Raw genomic sequence first — 23,487 nt, 5'->3', positions numbered from 1 at the left:
CCAGGTTTCAAATTCAAAATAATTTTTATCTGCATCTAGCTCTGAAAAAATATTTGGGCTTGTAGCAGTGTGTGAGACTTGTTCTATTAGTCCATCTATACTAACCTCCACCAGCTTGCAAATTCAAAATAATTTTTATCTGCATCTAGCTCTGCAAAAATATTTGGGCTTCTAGCAGTGTGTGGAACTTGTTCTATTAGTCCATCTATATTAACCTCCACCAGGTTGCAAATTCAAAATAATTTTTATCTGCATCTAGCTCTCAAAAAATGTTTGGGCTTGTAGCAGTGTGTGGGACTTGCTCTATTAGTCCATCTATACTAACCTCCACCAGGTTTCAAATTCAAAATAATTTTTATCTGCATCTAGCTCTGAAAAAATATTTGGGGCTTGTAGCAGTGTGTGGGACTTGTTCTATTAGTCCCTCTATATTAACCTCCACGAGGTTGCAAATTCAAAATAATTTTTTCTGGATCTAGCTCTGAAAACATATTTGGGCTTGTAGCAGTGTGTGGGACTTGTTCTATTAGTCCTTCTACACTAACCGCCACCAGTTTGCAAATTCAAAATAATTTTTATCTGCATCTAGCTCTGAAAAATTATTTGGGCTTGGGCTTGTAGCAGTGTGTGGGACTTGTTCTATTAGTCCATCTATACTAACCTCCACCATGTTTCAAATTCAAAATAATTTTTATCTGCATCTAGCTCTGAAAAAAATATTTGGGCTTATAGCAGTGTGTGGGACTTGTTCTATTAGTCCATCTATACTAACCTCCACCAGCTTGCAAATTCAAAATAATTTTTATCTGCATCTAGCTCTGAAAAATTATTTGGGCTTCTAGCAGTGTTTGGGACTTGTTCTATTAGTCCATCTATACTAACCTTCACCAGGTTTCAAATTCAAAATAATTTTTATCTGCATCTAGCTCTGAAAAAATATTTGGGCTTGTAGCAGTGTGTGGGACTTGTTCTATTAGTCCATCTATACTAACCTCCACCAGCTTGCAAATTCAAAATAATTTTTATCTGCAGCTAGCTCTGAAAAAATATTTGGGCTTATAGCAGTGTGTGGGACTTGTTCTATTAGTCCATCTATACTATCCACCACGAGGTTGCAAATTCAAAATTATTTTTATCTACATCTAGCTCTGAAAAAATATTTGGGCTTGGGCTTGTAGCAGTGTGTGGGACTTGTTCTATTAGTCCATCTATACTACCTCCACCAGGTTGCAAATTCAAAATAATTTTTATCTGCATCTAGTTCTGAATAAATATTTGGGCTTGTAGCAGTGTGTGGGACTTGTTCTATTAGTCCATCTATACTAACCTCCACCAGGTTGCAAATACAAAATAATTTTTATCTGGATCTAGCTCTGAAAACATATTTGGGCTTGTAGCAGTGTGTGGGACTTGTTCTATTAGTCCATCTATACTAACTGCCACCAGTTTGCAAATTCAAAATAATTTTTATCTGCATCTAGCTTTGAAAAAATATTTGGGCTTGGGCTTGTAGCAGTGTGTGGGACTTTTTCTATTAGTCCATCTATACTAAACTCCACCAGGTTGCAAATTCAAAATAATTTTTATCTGCATCTAGCTCTGAAAAATTATTTGGGCTTGGGCTTGTAGCAGTGTGTGGGACTTGTTCTATTAGTCCATCTATACTAACCTCCACCAGGTTTCAAATTCAAAATACTTTTTATCTGCATCTAGCTCTGAAAAAATATTTGGGCTTGTAGCAGTGTGTGGGACTTGTTCTATTAGTCCATCTATACTAACCTCCACCAGCTTGCAAATTCAAAATAATTTTTATCTGCATCTAGCTCTGAAAAAATATTTGGGCTTCTAGCAGTGTGTGGGACTTGTTCTATTAGTCCATCTATATTAACCTCCACGAGGTTGCAAATTCAAAATAATTTTTATCTGCATCTAGCTCTCAAAAAATCTTTGGGCTTGTAGCAGTGTGTGGGACTTGCTCTATTAGTCCATCTATACTAACCTCCACCAGGTTTCAAATTCGAAATAATTTTTATCTGCATCTAGCTCTGAAAAATTATTTGGGCTTCTAGCAGTGTTTGGGACTTGTTCTATTAGTCCATCTATACTAACCTTCACCAGGTTTCAAATTCAAAATAATTTTTATCTGCATCTAGCTCTGAAAAAAATATTTGGGCTTGTAGCAGTGTGTGGGACTTGTTCTATTAGTCCATCTATACTAACCTCCACCAGCTTGCAAATTAAAATAATTTTTATCTGCATCTAGCTCTGAAAAATTATTTGGGCTTCTAGCAGTGTTTGGGACTTGTTCTATTAGTCCATCTATACTAACCTTCACCAGGTTTCAAATTCAAATTAATTTTTATCTGCATCTAGCTCTGAAAAAATATTTGGGCTTGTAGCAGTGTGTGGGACTTGTTCTATTAGTCCATCTATACTAACCTCCACCAGCTTGCAAATTCAAAATAATTTTTATCTGCATCTAGCTCTGAAAAAATATTTGGGCTTGGGCTTGTAGCAGTGTGTGGGACTTTTTCTATTAGTCCATCTATACTAAACTCCACCAGGTTTCAAATTCAAAATAATTTTTATGTGGATCTAGCTCTGAAAACATATTTGGTCTTGTAGCAGTGTGTGGGACTTGTTCTATTAGTCCATCTATACTAACTGCCACCAGTTTGCAAATTCAAAATAATTTTTATCTGCATCTAGCTCTGAAAAAATATTTGGGCTTGGGCTTGTAGCAGTGTGTGGGACTTTTTCTATTAGTCCATCTATACTAAACTCCACCAGGTTGCAAATTCAAAATAATTTTTATCTGCATCTAGCTCTGAAAAATTATTTGGGCTTGGGCTTGTATCAGTGTGTGGGACTTGTTCTATTAGTCCATCTATACTAACCTCCACCAGGTTTCAAATTCAAAATAATTTTTATCTGCATCTAGCTCTGAAAAAATATTTGGGCTTGTAGCAGTGTGTGGGACTTGTTCTATTAGTCCATCTATACTAACCTCCACCAGCTTGCAAATTCAAAATAATTTTTATCTGCATCTAGTTCTGAAAAAATATTTGGGCTTCTAGCAGTGTGTGGGACTTGTTCTATTAGTCCATCTATACTAACCTCCACCAGCTTGCAAATTCAAAATAATTTTTATCTGCATCTAGCTCTGAAAAAATATTTGGGCTTGGGCTTGTAGCAGTGTGTGGGACTTTTTCTATTAGTCCATCTATACTAAACTCCACCAGGTTTCAAATTCAAAATAATTTTTATGTGGATCTAGCTCTGAAAACATATTTGGTCTTGTAGCAGTGTGTGGGACTTGTTCTATTAGTCCATCTATACTAACTGCCACCAGTTTGCAAATTCAAAATAATTTTTATCTGCATCTAGCTCTGAAAAAATATTTGGGCTTGGGCTTGTAGCAGTGTGTGGGACTTTTTCTATTAGTCCATCTATACTAAACTCCACCAGGTTGCAAATTCAAAATAATTTTTATCTGCATCTAGCTCTGAAAAATTATTTGGGCTTGGGCTTGTAGCAGTGTGTGGGACTTGTTCTATTAGTCCATCTATACTAACCTCCACCAGGTTTCAAATTCAAAATAATTTTTATCTGCATCTAGCTCTGAAAAAATATTTGGGCTTGTAGCAGTGTGTGGGACTTGTTCTATTAGTCCATCTATACTAACCTCCACCAGCTTGCAAATTCAAAATAATTTTTATCTGCATCTAGCTCTGAAAAAATATTTGGGCTTCTAGCAGTGTGTGGGACTTGTTCTATTAGTCCATCTATATTAACCTCCACCAGGTTGCAAATTCAAAATAATTTTTATCTGCATCTAGCTCTCAAAAAATGTTTGGGCTTTTAGCAGTGTGTGGGACTTGCTCTATTAGTCCATCTATACTAACCTCCACCAGGTTTCAAATTCAAAATAATTTTTATCTGCATCTAGCTCTGAAAAAATATTTGGGGCTTGTAGCAGTGTGTGGGACTTGTTCTATTAGTCCATCTATATTAACCTCCACGAGGTTGCAAATTCAAAATAATTTTTTCTGGATCTAGCTCTGAAAACATATTTGGGCTTGTAGCAGTGTGTGGGACTTGTTCTATTCGTCCTTATATACTAACCGCCACCAGTTTGCAAATTCAAAATAATTTTTAACTGCATCTAGCTCTGAAAAATTATTTGGGCTTGGACTTGTAGCAGTGTGTGGGACTTGTTCTATTAGTCCATCTATACTAACCGCCACCAGTTTGCAAATTCAAAATAATTTTTATCTGCATCTAGCTCTGAAAAAAATATTTGGGCTTGTAGCAGTGTGTGGGACTTGTTCTATTAGTCCATCTATACTAACCTCCACAAGGTTTCAAATTCAAAATAATTTTTATCTGCATCTAGCTCTGAAAAAATATTTGGGCTTGTAGCAGTGTGGGGGACTTGTTCTATTAGTCCATCCTATACTAACTTCCTCCAGGTTTCAAATTCAAAATAATTTTTATCTGCATCTAGCTCTGAAAAAATATTTGGGCTTGTAGCAGTGTGTGGGACTTGTTCTATTAGTCCATCTATACCAACCTCCACCAGGTTTCAAATTCAAAATAATTTTTATCTGCATCTAGCTCTGAAAAAATATTTGGGCTTGTAGCAGTGTGTGGGACTTGTTCTATTAGTCCATTTATACTAACCTCCACCAGGTTGCAAATTCAAAATAATTTTTATCTGCATCTAGCTCTGAAAAACTATTTGGGCTTGTAGCAGTGTGTGGGACTTGTTCTACTAGTTCATCTATACTAACCTCCACCAGGTTGCAAATTCAAAATAATTTTTATCTGCATCCAGCTCTGAAAAAATATTTGGGCTTGGGCTTGTAGCAGTGTGTGGGACTTGTTCTATCAGTCCATCTATACTAACTTCCACCACCTGTGTATGTAATAAAATTGTTTTACTGCATCTAACCCAGCCAATACTTTTGGGCTAATACCACAGTTTGGCCACTCAGCTCTGCTCGGTTCCCATCCATTGTTTTTTGTGCAAACAGCTCCAGAGTTGTGAATTAGTTAACCACCAAAATGAGTGGAAAAAGGCCTGTTGCTGGTGGAAAGGGGAATATGCATGTTGGGAAGGGAAAAAAGGTTGTTTCCGTGGGGTAGGTGTTAAAGCAACAGTAACATCTACAGAAGAAAGACCATCTTCCAGCCAAACTAAGATGTCTACTTCTTTTAGCGGAAAATGTGATAAGATCCCCTTCTTACGGCCACGCCAATCGCTACAAATTCCATATCAGGCACAAAACCAGCAGTTGCTTCAAAGTGGGCTCTCCTCCACCTCAACTTCAACATCACAAATACTCCAGTCCTCAGAGGTGTTACCCCAATCGCACTTGCTTCCTCACAGCTCCCAAGTCTCCAGCTGCCCGTCTGAGTATGGGGTAGAACAGATGGTTGAGTCTGCAGAGCTATGTACTCATACTATAGCCTGGGAATCAGAGGTCGACTCCAGAGCTTCTCTGAATCCAGAAGAGGAAATTATCTGCACTGATGCCCAGAATCTTTATGAGTCGGATCCAGGACCAGACGCAGAAGTGTAGACCCTCGTTCCCAAACTGTAACTCCTGTTGGTGGAAACAATGAGGAAGACGATGATGAGACTCAAATACCTGATTGGAGCAACAACTTGAGTTTTTTGTCAGGGCAGGAGGACGATGTTGGCTCTGAGGACGACGGGTGTGATAACACACAGGGTGATGATGACGAGGTTGGAGATCCTACTTACTGTCAACCCACAGTCAGCCAGCCAATGAGGCCAGCAGAGGAGGTGGAGGAGGATGCTAGTGACGACAAGGTCAGGTTGTGCCTTCCTGGACAGAGACGTAGTACTGGAAGCACGTCAACAACTGCATCCTCAAACACAACTCTGCCTCTGACCACAAGTCGTGGTGGCTCTTCAGGTCGCATGGTTGCTAAGCCTTGCATAGCCTGGGCATTTTTTCAGATCGATAAGGATGACCCAACTCGTGTTATCTGTAACATTTTTCAGCAAAAGCTAAGTAGAGGCCAAAAAATGCATAGTTTGAGTACTTCATGCATGAACCGGCACATGGATATGAAGCATAAGTTGCAGTGGGAAGCTCACTGTGCTACAATATGGCTTAGCCGGCGGGGCCAACCACCGTCTGCCACATCTTGTGCATCTGCTGCCTCTTCATTCTCTGTGACTGGGGGGACAGCAGTCACACAATTTTTGGGACGCAGACCAGCCACCTCTTTACCCGCAACAGCCAGCGTAATTGGCAGGTCATCATTTTTTTTGGAGGTGGAAACACCAGCTGGTGTTCAGTGCTGTCCAACATTGATAGCACCACCTTTGGATCAAGGCAACCTAACATGTCCACCTGCATCTTCCTCACAGACCGGCAGTTTGCCGGGGACACCCTTCTCAACCCCACCTAAGCACAACAGCCAGCCCTCGGTCCCTCAGATGTGGACAAGTAAAAGACCATTTCCTCCTAGCCATGAGAAAGCTAAGAGGTTGAATTTCACCATCTGCAAGCTCTTGGCTACAGAAATGCTGCCTTTCTGCCTGGTGGACACAGTGGATTTTCGAGACCTTATGTCCGTCGCTGTGCCCCAGTACCAGATGCCCAGAGGGCACTACTTCTCAAAGAAAGGTGTGCCTGCGCTCCACCAGCATGTCGCACACAACATCACGGCTTCTTTGAGAAATTCTGTGTGTGACAGGCAGCATTTCACCACAGACACTTGGATGAGTAGGCATGGACAGGGGCGTTACATGTCGCTGACTGGGCACTGGGTAACTATGGTGACAGCAGGACAAGGGGCTGCTGTACAAGTCTTGCCGTCCCCATGAGTTGTGCGTCAATCCTCTTTATCTCAAATTTCCTCCACTGCTTCTGCCTCCTCAACCTCCTCTCGGTCGTCCACCTGCACCCAAAGCCTGTCTGGTCATGCCACAAGCTTTCTAACTGCGCAGAAGGGATCCTGCACACCTCCTTACCATGCTGGCAGCAGGGCTCAACGTCATCAGGCGGTTTTTACTTTGAAATGTCTGGTAAATGTGAGTCACACAGCTGAGGAGTTGTGTTCAGCTCTGGAGATCCAGTTTCATGTATGGTTGTCTCCACTGGACCTGAAACCAGGGAAGGCCGTGTGCGACAATGCTGCAAACCTGGGTGCGGCCCTTCACCGGGGTAATGTCACACATATGCCTTGTATGGCTCACGTGTTGAACCTGGTTGTCCAGCAATTTTTAGCCCACTATCCCGGACAAGTTGGCCTTCTGCAGAGGGGACAGTCGATGTGTGCTCAGTTCCGCCGTTCACATCCCGCAGCTCAGCGACTTACATCTCTACAGAAGTCGTTGGGCCTGCCACTTCACCGTCTAAAATGCGATGTGCCTACCGCGTGGAATTCAACTCTGCACATGTTGCAGCGACTGTGGCAGCACCGACAAGCCCTGGTGCAATACATTCTGACGTATAGCCTAGGCCAACGAGATCCAGAGGTGGGGCAAATCACGCTGGAGGAGTCGTCTCAGATAAGGGACCTATGCACCCTTCTGCACAGTTTTGAAATGGTGCCGAAAATGTTTAGTGCTGACGATGCCATTATTAGCATGACTATTCCAGTGATTTAAATGATGGAGCACATGTTAAACAGAATTCAGAGTCAGGTGGTGGCACAAGAGGAGGTGGAGGAAGTAGAGGAGGAGGAGTTGTATGTGGAAGGGCTAACATCTGCAAGGTCCAGACGGTCGGCAGCACCAAGGCGGCAGGCATGTGAGGGTGGGGGAGATGGTTTTACCAGGGGGCATGGTAGCAGCCAAACTAGTGAGGAAGGTGAAGGAGCCCAGTAAGAAGTGGAGGACGAACTGATGGAAGACTCATCAGATGAGGGAGACCTTGATCAAATTTCTGTTGTGCGAGGTTGGGGGGAGAGGGCAGAGGAAGGAAGCATGATTGTTACCTCGCCACTAACACAACAGGGACTTGGTGCTCCTGGATTCACAAGACACATGAGTGCCTTCTTGCTGCACTACCTGCAACATGACCCTCAAATTGTGAGAATTAGAAATAATCCTGACTACTGTGTTGCCACACTGTTAGATCCCTGGTACAAAAGTAAATTTGCAGAAATTATTCCTGCCATAGAAAGAGATGCATACATGCAGGAGTATCAGCAGAGACTGTTGCAGAATCTTACATGTGCTTTTCCCCAAAAAGCTAGTGGTGCACGTAGTGAATCTCACAGTTCCAACTTATCAACCGTGGGACCGTCAAGTGTTCAGCACTCAAAACTTAACAGAAACACAGTACCTGCTGGTAACATCAATTTTGGGGAATCATTTCACCACTTTTTTAGCCCATCCTTTGCAAGGCCACAGGAGACAAGAAGTCTGACACATAGTCAATGCCCAGAGACAATGGTACAGGAGTATCTCCAAGTAAACATTGAAGCCATGACTGTGTCACTGGACCCTTGCTCTTCTTGGGCTTCCAATCTGAATAAATGGCCGGAGCTCGCCACTTACGCCTTGAAGATCTTGTCATGCCCCGCAGCCAGCGTTCCGTGTGTTCAGCGCTGCTGGTGGTTTGCTGACAGATAAGTGCACGCGGCTCTCCACTGGTAATGTAGACAGACTCACGTTCATAAAGATGTACAAATCATGGATCCGAAAGGACTTTTATACTCCTGTATCATCCTGGGGAGGATAAAAGCTTGATGATTTGTTAAAATCACCTCACCAACCGTTTTAAGCTTTCAAATTACTAATCATGTTTATCTGTATCTTGGCTGGAAAATAATTTGGGCCTTGTAGCAGTTTGCAGTACTGATTCTATTAGGCCATCTATACTAAACTCCACCAGATTTAAAATTACTAATCATGTTTATCTGTATCTTGGCTGGAAAATAATTTGGGCCTTGTAGCAGTTTGCAGTACTGATTCTATTAGGCCATCTATACTAAGCTCCACCAGCTTTCAAATTAATAATAATTTTTAGCTGCATCTAGCCCAGAAAATAATTTTGGGGCTCCTAGATGCGCAAGACACATGAGTGCCTTCTTGCTGCACTACCTGCAACATGACCCTCAGATTGTCAGAATTCGAAATAATCCTGACTACTGGGTTGCCACACTCTTAGATCCCCCACACTCTTCGATCAACCTTTTCAATTTAATAAAGAACAAAAAAATGGTCGTTTTTGAAATTATAAGCATTAGCAGGTTATTAGAAACTGAAATCAAACAGTTTTCAACTCAAAACTTTATTCTAGGTGATGTTACATTTGCACATAGGACCCCTTGTTCGAAAGGAGCTTCTGATCTCTTTCGTCCATTGAATTTGTCAGGTTTTGGATGGTTTCTGCTTCAATTGTTTTGCATGAGGACAGAATACCCTCCCAGAGCTGTTGCTTAGATGTAAACTGCCTCCCGCCATCATAGACACTCCTTTTGATCATGCTCCAGAGGTTCTCAATGGGGTTGAGGTCAGGGGAGCATGGGGGTCACACCATAAGTTTGTCCCCTTTTATGCCCATAACAGCCAGAGATGCAGATGTGTTATGTGCAGCATGAGACGGTGCATTATCATGCATGAAAATGATCTTGCTGCGGAATACACGGTTCTTCTTCTTGAACCATGGCAGGAAGTGCTGTTTGAGAAACTCCACATACATTATGGAGTTCATCTTTACCCCTTCAGGGATCCTAAAGGGGCCGACAATCTCTCTCCCCATGATTGCAGCCCAAAACATTACTCCACCTCCTCCTTGTTGGCGCCGTAGCCGTGTTTGCATGTCCATCAGCCAGCCATCCTCCACTCCATCCATCTGGTCCATCGAGCGTTGGACGGCACTTATCGGTGAACAAAACAATTTTGAAGTCAGTCTTCATGTATTGTTTGGCCCACTGGAGCCATTTCTGCTTGTGTACAGTGGATAGAGGAGGTCGACAGGATAGCTTATGCACAGCTGCAAACCTCTGAAGGACCCTGCATCTTGCTGTTCGGGGGACGCTGGAGGCACCAGCAGCTTCAAAACCTTGTCTGCTGCTATGACAAGGCTTTTTTGCCGCTGCTCTTTTAACCTGACGTAATTGCCTGTAGGAAAGAGTCCTCAATTTTCCCTTATCAGCATGCACACGTGTGTACTGTGAATCAGCTACATACTTCTTGATTGTGCGATGATCAGGATGAAGTGTCTTGGCAATGTTGATTGTAGTCATGCCTTGACCTAAACACTCCACAATTTGTTGCTTCTCAGCAGCCGACACATCCTTTTTCTTTCCCATTTTGCCAGAAAATGTAGGCTGCTTAATAATGTGGGACAGCCTTTTTAAGTAGTCTTGCCTTTCATTGGACACACCTGCCAAACTAATTAGCACAGGTGTCTGCAATTGCTTACAGTGATATAAAGAGCCCTGACACACATCACCATCAATGAGTTTAACTGACAAACAAACAAATTCTTACCTTATCACTCCTAAACACTTTTTGCATAATAATTTGGAACACAGTGTACATGTGCTTTTGCACAAAACACCAGTGGTTCACGTAGTGAATCTTACAGTTCTAACTTGCCAACCGTGGTCTGTATGGAGTTGTTCAATAAAGGGCCCAAAATTAAGATAACATAGATGGGAGAGGTCTCTATGAATATGAATTCCTAAGTATTTGATACCCTGTGTGGGTCAGGCAAAGGGAAAGTTGGATTGCATGGAATCCTGTATGGATTTGGGGGGGGAGACATCGAGGGCCTCAGACTTCGCTGCATTGATTTTAAAATTTGACCATGTAACAAAGTGATCTATTTCAGCCATAACAGCAGGGATGGATATATGTGATTGAGTGATATATTCTAGGACATCATCAGCAAATGCAGAGCACTTGTACTCGGTGCCTCCCACCTCAATCCACCTAATATTGGGGTTATGGCGAATTGTTGAGAGCAGGTTCTCCGTCACTAGGATGTATAAGAGAGGGGACAGAGGACATCCCTGCCTTGTCCCATTGGTGACTATGAAAGGTGATGAAAATGTTCCATTTATCTTCAGCCTAGGTGACGTATTGCGATACAAGGCCGTGATTTTGCCTATAAAAGGGTCCCCTAAACCCCTACCCCAAGCTTTTTAAGAGAATAATATATGGCATGCCAGGAGACTCTATGGAATGCTTTCTCAGCATCCAACGAGAGTATCTAATTACAAATTTTTAACTGCATCTAGCCCAGGAAATACTTTGTGCCTAGTAGAAGTGTCTGCTAGTCATCGGATTATCCCAGCTGTTAAGCAAGCTACACCACCTGTAGTTTGGACGCTTAATTTTTTCAAATGAAATGGTTTGGGCCCCCGGGATACTCAGTGAAGAGCATCGGGGAGGCACCCCAAGGCACAGGGGCTGGGACTGGCGGTAGGACGCTTTGCGGTGGACCGCCAAGCTCGATCCTTATAAAAGCTTTTTAACTGCAGCAGCTTTAGTGGACGCTACTGGAGCTGGAATTACGCGGCTGCTGGCATGAGACTTGCCCTCCAATAGATCCTTGTAAAAGGATTTAAAGTGTACTCATTCAAATTAGAGAGACAACTTAAATTAAAAAGATTAGACCTGCCTCCACCGAAGGGGGGCTCGCTCGACCCTCCAGCGGACAGGCACCAGCATTGGGAGAGGGGGGCTGGCTGTCAGGGTCCACCGGGGCTCTGGCACAAACCTGGCGACACAGAGGTCGCATGGGCAGGAACGGACTGGCCGTGTCGGCTTCGCACTTTTTTGGTTTTAGAAGGGCATGACATGCCTATATCTGTGTCTCCCCCTCCTTTTATTCCTCCACCTCTTTTCATTTCGCATGACTATATGTACTTGTCACTTTTCCATGTATTAGTTGTGTCTTCTGAGCAGTTTGTCAGCTTTTGGACACCTTTGAAGTGTTTTCTATGTGTCTTACTATGTGTTTTTGTTTGCCTGCCATTGGTTTTAACGGTGTTCGAAGGTGTTCGACGAACAGTTCGACGAACAGTTCGGCGAACATACGGGTGTTCGACGAACTGAACTGAACTCGAACACTACAGGGGTGGCTCAACACTAGTCACTAAATTACAACATGTGCCATGATGGTATGGTGTGCAAGGACATCACAGGTGTAATCACATTTGAATACATGTCCCAGAGTGAAGTAGGCAGAAGATGTGTGCGTAAATGGGAAGGCATAAGGAAGAGTCGTGGATTATTGGACGGTTGGCTGATGGGACTGGTAATGTATATGGTACTGGGTGTATTGCAGATGGGATGTTTTTATACTGTAAAGTCCACTTCTTCCTTGAAACTCCTTTACTAATGGGGGGCACCATGCAGAAATAGCTATTGGTAGGGTGATTGGTTGGCTCTCTCCAAATCATTGAGACTGCAAAAGGCATAGATTGCCTCTTCCCATGCAACCGCTTAGTAAGTGTATGATGCACATCTATTGCAGCATATGTGTGGATCCGAACTCTTATCCTGATCTCTTATTCTGCCAACAAAATACAGGTTGTAGGCTTTCCTTATCATGGTTATCAAGTTTTACCTTTATGACGCAAAAGTGGCTTCTCCAGATTTGTAGCAAAACTATCCACTTTGTTAATGCAAGAATGAGGCATATCTGGAAAAAATATATAGAAACAGGTCAATAGTCTAAGAAACTAAGCTAAGAAATCCTAAAACTGTATCCCTTAAAAAGAGCATTTATAGAATTAGGTGATGAAACTGTTAGGATTACGTCATCGCAGTCGAGTTGGCATTTTTTGATTGGTTGCCCAAAGATAATAGAATACTGAGGGCTCAATAGAATAGACATATGCAATAGATGATGTATATTAAAGACACAATTTTTCTATAAGTGTGCATAACAGATGTCATAAGTAATTAGAACCTCCTCTGGATCTTATAAATTAGACCCAATCAGCAAGTTTAAGCATCATATTCATTTCCAGCACCACAAAATTAGTAAAGTTCAACTACTTTTGTCTCTGAAGCTATTTGGCTGTAGAACAGTGTAATCGGTGAGGCATAAATATTAGAGATGATTGAGCGCTAAAATGCTTCGATGCTCGTCACTCTAACTGAGCAATTTCTAAGGCTCGGTAGCTCATTTCGAGTAACTAGTATAGGAGTCAATGGGAAATTCGAGATTTTTTTCTGTAGACCCTACAATAAGGTCTGGAGGGCAGTGAAAATATTGAAATGGTTGGAAAAAGTGCTAACTGGAAAGAGAACAGCAGTGGGAAGACCCCTAGAAGCATCTCTGACTCCAAGCTCGCTGCTGAGGACAATGGTGTCACACTTTTACTCCACTTTAACCCCTTTCTGACGTGGGGTGTACTAATACGTATCTTTAGGCTGTGCGGACGCGAATGCCGCCAGGTGTCAGCTGATAGTGCCGGGTGTCAGCTGTGACAATGTGCAAGGAGCAATGCCGCACTGCTCCCTACACATTAACCCCCCAAAATGCTGCGATCAAAGTCGATTGCAGCATTCCGAGAGCAGGGGGAGGTAAGCGCCATTACTTACCTCCTCTCCGGAGTCCCACGCTGTCTCTGCCGGGTCCCGGTGGTTGTCATGGTGACGGATGTCATCATGACGACATCTGGGTCACCAGACAGCAGGAAGTTACTTCTTCCTGTGCAGCGCTGACAGCCTGGATAGCATAGACATGCTGCTGCATCTCTATGCTATACAGGCGATCAGAATGCAAAAAGTGAAAGTCCCAGACAGGGACAAAGTTTAAAAGTAAAAAAAACTATAAGAAAGTGAAAAAATAATTAAAAAAATTTTAAAAATATAAAAAAAATTAAAAAAATAATCCCAAAAAATAAAAATGTACTGTACTCATAAATAAATATTATTATGAAAAAAAACAAAACATAAAACAATAAAAGTATACATATTTGGTATCACTGCATCCGGAACGACCCGACCTATAAAACTGTCCCACTAGTTAACCCCTTTAGTAAACCTGGTAAAAAAAAAAAAAAAAGCAAAAAACAATGCTTTATCATCATACCGCCAAACAAAAAATGGAGTAAAACTCGATCAAAAAGACGAATATAAATAAAAATGGTACCACTGAAAACTTCATGTTATCCCACAAAAAACAAGTTGCCATAAAGCTCCATCAGATTAAAAATAGAAAAGTTATAGCTCACAGAATAAAGTGATACAAAAAAAATATTTTTTCTATAAAATAGCTTTTATTGTGTAAATGCACCAAATCATAAAAAAATATAAATGTCGTACAGCTGTAAACATATTGACCCGAAGAATAAAACTGCCTTATCAATTTTGCATGAAAACACTATTATTTTTTTTTTAATAAATCCTTTATTTTAACACTAAATGACAAGTACAGTAACCAACACTGTCACTGTACTTATTATATATGTGACTGACATGTTTCTATCTATCTAATCTACGTGTGATGCTCTATTCTATTCTATTCTTTTCTGAGCAGTTTGTCAGCTTTTGGACACCTTTGAAGGTGTTTTCAATGTGTTTTCTATGTGTTTCTATATGTTTTTGTTTGCCTGCCATTGGTCTTAACGGTGTTTGACGGTGTTCGATGGTGTTCGACGAACCGTTCGACGAACATGCCGGTGTTCGACGAACAGAACCGAACCCAAACACTACGGGGGTGGCTCAACACTACTAATGACAACTTATTCAATATGATGACCTAATGTTATCCAATTCTGTGTCGTATCTCTGGGTTCAAAATGTTCACTATACCCCTTGATAAAATCCTTGAGGGGTCTAGTTTCCAAAATGGGGTCACTTGTGGGGGGTTTCCACTGCTTAGGTGCATCAGGACCTCTACAAATGCTACATGGCATCCACTCTCAATTCCAGCCAATTTTGCATTCAAAAAGTCACATAGTGCTCCTTCCCTTCTGAACCCTGCCGAGTGCTCAAACAGTGCATTTTCTCAACATATGGGGTATCAGAAGAAATTGCACAACAGTTTTTGCGGTCCATTTTCTCCTCTTACCCTTGTGAAAATGAAAAATTTGGAGCTAAAAGGTCATTTTTGTGGAAAAAGTTAGATTTTTTTATTTTCTCGGCTCTACATTATAAACTTCTGTGAAGCACCTGGGGTTTCAGGGTGCTCACCACACATCTAGAGAATTCCCTGAGTGGTCTAGTTTCCAAAATGGTGTCACTTGAGGGGGGGTTTCTGATGTTTAGACTCATCAGGGGCTCCCCAAACGCGACATGACATCGGCTAATTACTGTATTTAAGCAAATTTTAAATTCAGAAAGTCAAATGGCGCTCCTTCCCGTCCGAACCCTTCCATGTGCCCAAACAGAGGTTTTCCCCCACATATGGGATATTGACAGGAGAAATTGCACAACAAATTTTGGGGTCCATTTTTTCATGTTACCCTTGCAAAAATAAAAAAATGGGTCTAAATTAACATTTTTATGAAAAAGGTTAAATGTTTATTTTTTTCTTCCACATTCCAAAAATTCCTGTGAAGCACCTGAAGGGTTAATAAACTTCTTGAATGTGGTTTTGAGCACCTTCAGGGGTACATTTTTTAGAATGGTGTCACTTTTGGGTATTTTTTGTATAAAGGCCCCTCAAGGCCACTTCAAATGTGATGTGGTCCCTAAAAAAATGTTTTTGTAAGTTTTGTTGGAAAAATAAGTAATCGCTAGTCAACTTTTAACCCTTATAACTTCCTAACAACAAAAAAAAAAATCCAAAATTGTGCTGATGTAAAGTAGACATGTGGGAAATGTTATTTATTAACTATTTTGTGTGACATATCTCTCTGATTTAAAGGCATGAAAATTCAAAGTTTTAAAATTGAAAAATTGTAAAAAATTTTGGCAAGTTTCAGATTTTTTCACAAATAAACGCAAGGCATATCGAAGAAATTTTACCACTTTCATAAAGTACAATATGTCAAGAAAAAACATTCTCAGAATCAGTGAGATCAGTTGAAGCATTCCAGAGTAATTACCTCACAAAGTGACAATGGTCAGAAATGTAAAAATTGGCCTGGTCATTAATGTGCAAACTACTTTCAGGAATAAATGGGTTAAGGACTGACAATAAAATATTCAAAATCCATGAGAAATTGGAGTTTACAGGAAAAAAATGTAAAGAAACATTTTTCCAGTGTAATAAATTTTATATAAGTTAAAATTTAAAAAATATAAAAAATATATAATTTAAGTAAACCAAAATTGTATTTTTTTGTTAAAAAATTGGAAATTTCAGTGTAATTTATGAAGGAAGCAAGAAGTGCCAGAAATAGGCAACCCTCTGTATTAGACATAATAAATAAATTATAAAAAATACATATTTTGTTCAAATTGTAATGTAGTGGTACTCATAGTCTCATAAAGGCTATGTACCAAGTGCAAATCCTGGCTAAAATTATAAGCAGAGTCATCCATACACCCTTGAAGGCACCAACTGTAGTACCTTAATCAAATATTGTGAACAATGTTTAGTTGTAGTACTCCCACACTCATAAAAGCTCTGCACACAGTGCAAAGGCTGCCAATAATTACATGCAGTGTCATCCATACACTCCTAAAGACATCAACTGTAGTATGTCGTTAAAAAAAGTTAAGAAAGTATAATTGTGATACTTATACACTCATGAAGGCATTGCACAAAGTGTAAGGCCAGGAAAAAATTATAAGTAGGGTCATCCAATCATTTATAGACCCTAGAAGGTAACAACTGACGGGCCTCATTAAAATATTAAACATTAAAAACATTTTATGTGCTGCTTGCATCTGGTTGTGTGGAAAAGTCAGGTCTAATGCAGGCTTTATATATAGAGAACAGTGGCACTCGTAGGTAAGTATAGTAGGTCTGCTGCAAAATGGAACAATAACCACGAATTGTTCAGAGGTAGGGCTTAAAACCTAAAGGAGAAGAATTTTGCCCTGAGCTACTAAACAGGGTAAATGAATCTAAGGAAAGGGATGAATAAAATCAAGTGCATTTATTTTCAATTGCATAGTATAAAATGGTATAAAAAGTGTAGGATCATAGTATGAAAGGTGATGGAGGTCCTGTTGGTAAGTATAATCACCGAGGTTCGGTAGTTAGGTTAGGACAGTGGGAATCCCCCGAAGGAGGAAAAGGAGATATTAGTGGATGAAGACAACAATGGGGGAGGCCACAAGGTGTTTGCTGTTGGGGGCTGTTGATTTGTTACCTTGTGTAGGACCAAGGGGAGGATGGTCACAGAGATAGAGGTCTGTGGTAGGTTTGATTGCTGAGTTGAATGCTGGCTGTAAAGAAGTCAGATTAATTCAATGTACAAAGTAGAAAGTGGTATTAATGTTAGGTACTATAGTTATCTGGAACAGTAGATGTGGTTGGTTCTGTGTCCTCCTGGGAGTGTGCTAGGAGGCTTTGGCGACTGAGTGGGCACCTTTAGGAAGGATCATACGAAGGAAAAGGCAACGTTGATCGTCATCTTTATGACATAGTGCCATTGCTTCCAGCATATCTCAAGGACAGTAAACATATATTACAATTACTGAATCAAATAACTTGGAAGGACAATTATATACTTGGCACCCTAGACATATCCTCTCTATACACGGTGATATAACATGATAAGGGCTGCGAAGCTACAACCTACTTCCTCCAGAAATTCAGTAAAACTCCCGTTGAAAAAATTTATTTTCTTAGGGAATGTATGTACTCTATACTGACTCATAATTTTTTCTAACATGAGCGCACTATTATACCCAGCAATGGGGGACTTCTATGGGGACTAGGTTTGCGCCCAGCTATGCAAACTTCTGGGAAGATGGGAGAACTCCGTCATCTGTTCAGGGGGTGTGCTGTCCGTGAACCTGGTCTTTTGGCAACGCTTCATAGATGACATTATGTTCATCTGGTCTGGCAACCAAATATCACTGGACGCCTTTCTGATCGACATCAAAAAGAACAAATTCTACCTGGAATTCACCTCTAGCACCAGCTAACAACAAATTAATTTCTTTGATCTGAACATCTTTATTAACCAAGGCCACCTAAAGGATGACAAAATCCTAGGGGAAAAAATTCCACCATTGCAATGATGGTAAACAGCTATCCACCACAAAAAAAAAAAAAATTAAAAAAGACCAAAATGAGTATACTGTCACAGACTTTATTACATGCTCCACCAAAGGTGTCATATATTGCCTGGAATGCCCCTGTGACAAACTATATATTGGCAGTACTAAATGCCCTTTATTCAAAAGAATTAATGAACACATCCGAAATATTAAAAATGCGTTTCTTGGCCACCCCTGCTCAAAACATTTCTTAGAAGTACATGGGGGACACATTCATGGCACAAAGATGACGGGCAATCAAACTGTACCAAGACACTGGCACAAGGGAGATTTCATTAAAAGTACAGTATGTCCCGCGCAAAAAAACTCATGGATTTTCAAACTGGATTCACTGAGGCCAAAAGGTCTAAGTTGTGAAATTGAACTCTTTGCATCCGGGGACTAAGATCCCTCCCACATCGATGAACCTTATTAAAAGGGTCATGATTGATATCAGGACCAACCTTGATGAAGGAAGCCAAATGCTTCCAAAACGCATAGGTATTGTGGTCCTAATCGCGCTCCATGCAACTCTGTCACATAACACCCATGTGACTGTGATGTCACACCAGGTCCTGCTCACTCTACCACTGCAGCTATGCAAGACCAGCGGGAGGATGAGTCACCGGCCGGGACTCTGCTTCACAACGCCCATCTACACTCCTTCAGATAGTAATACCTTCCACCGGGGACTCCGCTCTACTCATTTGTGGCACGTCACCACTGGCATCACCACTGCAGCTCATCGCCTCAGCTCACCGCTACTTACCAGATGCCAGAACCTCCCCACTCAGAGAAGGTAAGACCTTTCACTGAGGTCTCTGCACCCTTCATCCACGGCTACCTATCTTAGCTTCACTGCTGCAAAACTGCAAATTCACACGCCGGAAACTCCCTACTCAGAGAAGGTAAGACCTTCTACCAAGGACTTAACATCCTGCATCCGCGGTCACCAATCCAGGCTTCACTGTTGCAGAACCGCATTTGTCAGTGATGCACTGAGGGACTTAGGAGCCGCCCCCTTCCCCTCCATGACTTATTCCAGTGCGTGGGCAACCTTCAAGACCCTTGCAGGTCCCCCCACTCTGCTATATGCCATTCTGGAACCACTAGTGCCACACAGACACTGGCCCAGAACTACCTAGAGACTGCATTGTTGCTCAGAGGCCCTCCGTGCCCTGACCAACACAAGGTCCATCTCCGACATATCCAGTGGGTATTACAAACATATCCACTTGGAGTGTCGAAAGAACATGACCAAACAGATCATCAGCAACAGTAAACCATCTTTAACTACCTAGGTGTCACTACCCCCAATATTTACTTAAGGTAATTATTGTCACCTTTGCCACGACACCTTGGTACACCTGGACCAGTACATCCTATCAATATTACCTTTTCCTTTCTATGATCCTTTCCTAAAGGTTCCCACTCGGTCGCCACAGCCTCCTAGCACACTCCCAGGAGGATACAGAACCTACCACATCTACTGACCCAGGTAACTATAGTAATTAATACCACTTTCTACATTGAACATTGAATCAATCTGACTTCTTCTTTACAGCCAGCATTCAACTCAGCAATCAAACCTACCACAGGCCTCTATCCCTGTGACCATCCCCCCCTTGGTCCTACACAAGTTAACAAATCAACAGCCCCCAACAGCAAACACCTTGTGGTCTCCCCCTTTGTTGGCTTCATCCACTAATACAGGTGCATCTCACTAAATTAGAATATCATCAAAAAGTTAATTTATTTCAGTTTTTCAATACAAAAAGTGGAACTCATATATTATATAGACGATATATATTACAAACAGGGTGATCTATTTCAAGTGTTTATTTCTGTTAATGTTGATGACCATGGCTTACAGCCAATGAAAACACAAAAAGTCATTAACTCATTAAATTAGAATAATTAACAAAAACCACCTGAAAAGGTTTCCTAAGCATTTAAAAAGGTCACTTATTCTGTTTCAGTAGGTTCCACAGTCATGGGAAAAACTGCTGACTTGATAGATGTCCAGAAGGCAGGTCATTTACACTAAGTAAATGCAAAGTAAATTTTGCATTTCATTTGGAAATCAAGGCCCCAGAAAATCGAGGACGAGTGGAGAGGCACATAATCCAAGCTGCTTGAGATTTAGTGTGAAGTTTCCACAATCAGTGATTGTTTGGGGAGCCATGTCATCTGCTGGTGTAGGTCCACTGTGTTTTATCAAGACCAAAGTCAGCACAGCCGTCTACCAGGACATTTTACAGCACTTCATGCTTCCCTCTGCTGACAAGATTTTTGGAGATGGAAATTTCATTCTCCAGCAGGACTTGGCCCCTGTCCACAGTGCCAAAAGTACCAATACCTGGTTTACACACAACAGTATCACTGTGCTTGATTGGCCAGCAAACTTGCCTGACCTTAACTCCATAGAGAATCTATGGGGTATTGTCAATAGGAAGATGAGAGACACCAGACCCAACAATACAGACGAGTTGAAGGCTGCTATCAAAGCAACCTGGTCTTCCATAACACCTCAGCAGGGCCACAGGCTGATCCCTCCATGCCACAGGCTGATCCCTCAATGCCACATTGCCACATTGATGCAAAAGGAGCCCCGATCAAGTATTGAGTGCATTTACTGAACATACATTTCAGGAGGCAATACATTTCGGATTTTAAAAAACATTTTTCAAGCTGTTGTTATAAAGTATTCTAATTTACTGAGATAATGACTTTTGTGTTTTCATTGGCTGTAAGCCATAATTATCAACATTACCATAAATAAACCCTTGAAATAGATCACTCTGTTTGTAATGACTCTATATAATATATGAGTTTCACTTTTTGTATTGAAGAACTGAAATAAATTAACTTTTTGATGATAGATGTATTTGTATCGTCCTTTTCCTCCTTCAGGTGATGCCCACTGTGCTAACCTAACTACTGAACCTCCTCACCAACAGGACCTCCATCACCTAGACCATTTTATACTATCTATTTATTTATTGTATGCAATTGAAAATAAACGCACTTGATTTTATCCATCCCTTTCCATAGATTAATTAACCCTGTTAATAGCTCAGCGCAAAATTTTTCTCCTTTAGACTCTAATCCAGGCTTTGTTCATTATTATCAGAGGGAGCCTGTCAGCACTTTCTGTTGACAGACGAAAGTGCCTGTCTGTTATAACTCCCCCGGTGGTACTAAAAACCCGCTCAGACAAGGCACTAGCGGCAGGATAGCACAACAAGTCCAAGGCATAGAGGGACAGCTCATGTCAGGTGTCCATCTTTAAGACTCAATAGTTGAAAGTTGGTGAGGAATTAGGAGTACCCTGGTTTGGTTGGCCAGGGACTGATTGACCATGTTTAAAAAAGTTTTCCTCCTTGTCAAAAATACCTTGTCATCAGGCCCTGAACACTATGCTAGTGCCATGAGATTTTCCCAGGCCTTTGACAGTGTACCTCTGCCTCAGCTGTTTGTCTCCCTCATCTTTCCTCCTTGGTTAAACAAGGAAACTTGCCCCCTGCTGCTAGGGTTGTCTGATGATAATTGTTTCGAGGTATTTTCCACAATGGATTCTGATATAGCACCATTTTAGAACACCTACCCCCCTCAGGAAGAAGAAATGCAAAGTTCTTTTTGTAGCATGTGTCTGGCATGGTGAACAACCAGTACTCGTTTTTGTCCAAGATGAATGTAAAGCGAGGGTCATGGGAAAGGCATATGTACATAAAGTCTGTCATATGAGCCAGGGTCCCTACAGCCAACACTTCCATATCTCCATCATGATGACTACTCTCCCTCTCCTCCTCCTCATCCTCCATATCTTCCTCCTCATTCCCCTTCTCAGCCCATTAACGTAGGAGAGACGGGACAAAGCTTGTGTGGGTACTAACCTCTTTTGCGCTATCAGCCATCTCCTGTTCCTCCTCCTCTTCTTCAGCCTTCATCTCCTCATTGTTGCCCATTCCATGCTGGGCAGATGAGGTGAGGCTGGGCTTGGTAGTATCGCCCTGTCTCAAGTCTTTATTCATCTCCACCTGGTCCACATGCAAAGCTTCTGTTTGGCTGACCAGAATATCGACGGGCGTGTTTGAGTTGGTATTCCACAATTAGTCTCTGTTGTTCACAAAGCCTTAGCAGCATGTGCAATGTGGAGTTTCAGCGAATAAATAAATAAAGCAGAAAACCAGCAAAGCCAAATCCGCAAAAAAATGATAAGAATGTATACAGGACCTGTTCCAGCAATGATAATAGATGGGTCGATAGGGGGGAGAAGCCCCACGCGTATCTGCTTCAGGAAAAATTGTCTAGCTATAACTTTGTATACTCACAACTAATATGAACCAATATTCTGAAAACATATATGTCACATCTGGACAATCATTCCATATTTGTAACCATACCAGGAAGATGTAAATGATATATCAGGTCAGTGACCATTTGTCTGTATGAAGAGTGTCTCTCAGTTACATAGAGAAAAATACAAAATATACTTTGATAATTGGAAATTTGTAAATATTAGTGATGAGCGAGCGTGCTCGCAACTGCTCAGTACTTGCCCAAGCATCTCACTGTTTCAGATGCTCGGTGCTCGTTGAGTACTTCCAGGATGCTCGGGTGGGAGCTTGGCTCCCCGCCCTGCATGTTTGTCCCTCTTTAGACAGAGAATAAACATTCAGGGATTGCCTGCCACGCACTGTAATGCCATAGTCATGTTGTTTGTGGCATTACAGTGATTGGCTGGCCACATAGTGTCATCGGGTCTACAGTATATAATCACAATCTACCCCGGAACCAGGCAGAGTAGGGAGAGCTGTTGCTGAGTGAGGGAAAGAATTGATGGTTTATAGGTATAGGTATTCCAGAGCAAGATATATACACTTCTCAAAAAAATAAAGTGAACACTCAAATAACACATCCTAGATCTGAATGAATGAAATATTCTCATTGAATACTTTGTTCTGTTCAAAGTTGAATGTGCTGACAACAAAATCACACAAAAATCATAAAAGAAAATCAAATTTATTAACCAATGGAGGCCTGGATTTGGAGTCACCCCCAAAATTAAAGTGGAAAAACACACTACAGGCTGATCCAACTTTGATGTAATGTCCTTAAAACAAGTCAAAATGAGGCTCAGTATTGTGTGTGGTCTCCACGTGCCTGTATGACATCCCTACAATGCCTGGGCATGCTCCTGATGAGGTTGCAGATGGTCTCCCATGGGATCTCCTCCCAAACCTGGACTAAAGCATCTGACCAACTCCTGGACAGTCTATGGTGCAACATGACATTGGTGGATGGAGCAAGACATGATGTCCCAGATATGCTCAATCGGATTCAGGTCTGGGGAATGGGTGGGCCAG

The sequence above is a fragment of the Phyllobates terribilis genome, unplaced genomic scaffold (genome assembly GCF_046119375.1).
Source record: "Phyllobates terribilis strain yellow unplaced genomic scaffold, ASM4611937v1 Scaffold_6__1_contigs__length_29720123, whole genome shotgun sequence".
Taxonomy (NCBI): Eukaryota; Metazoa; Chordata; class Amphibia; order Anura; family Dendrobatidae; genus Phyllobates; species Phyllobates terribilis.
Note: the sequence above shows the minus strand (reverse complement) of the source record.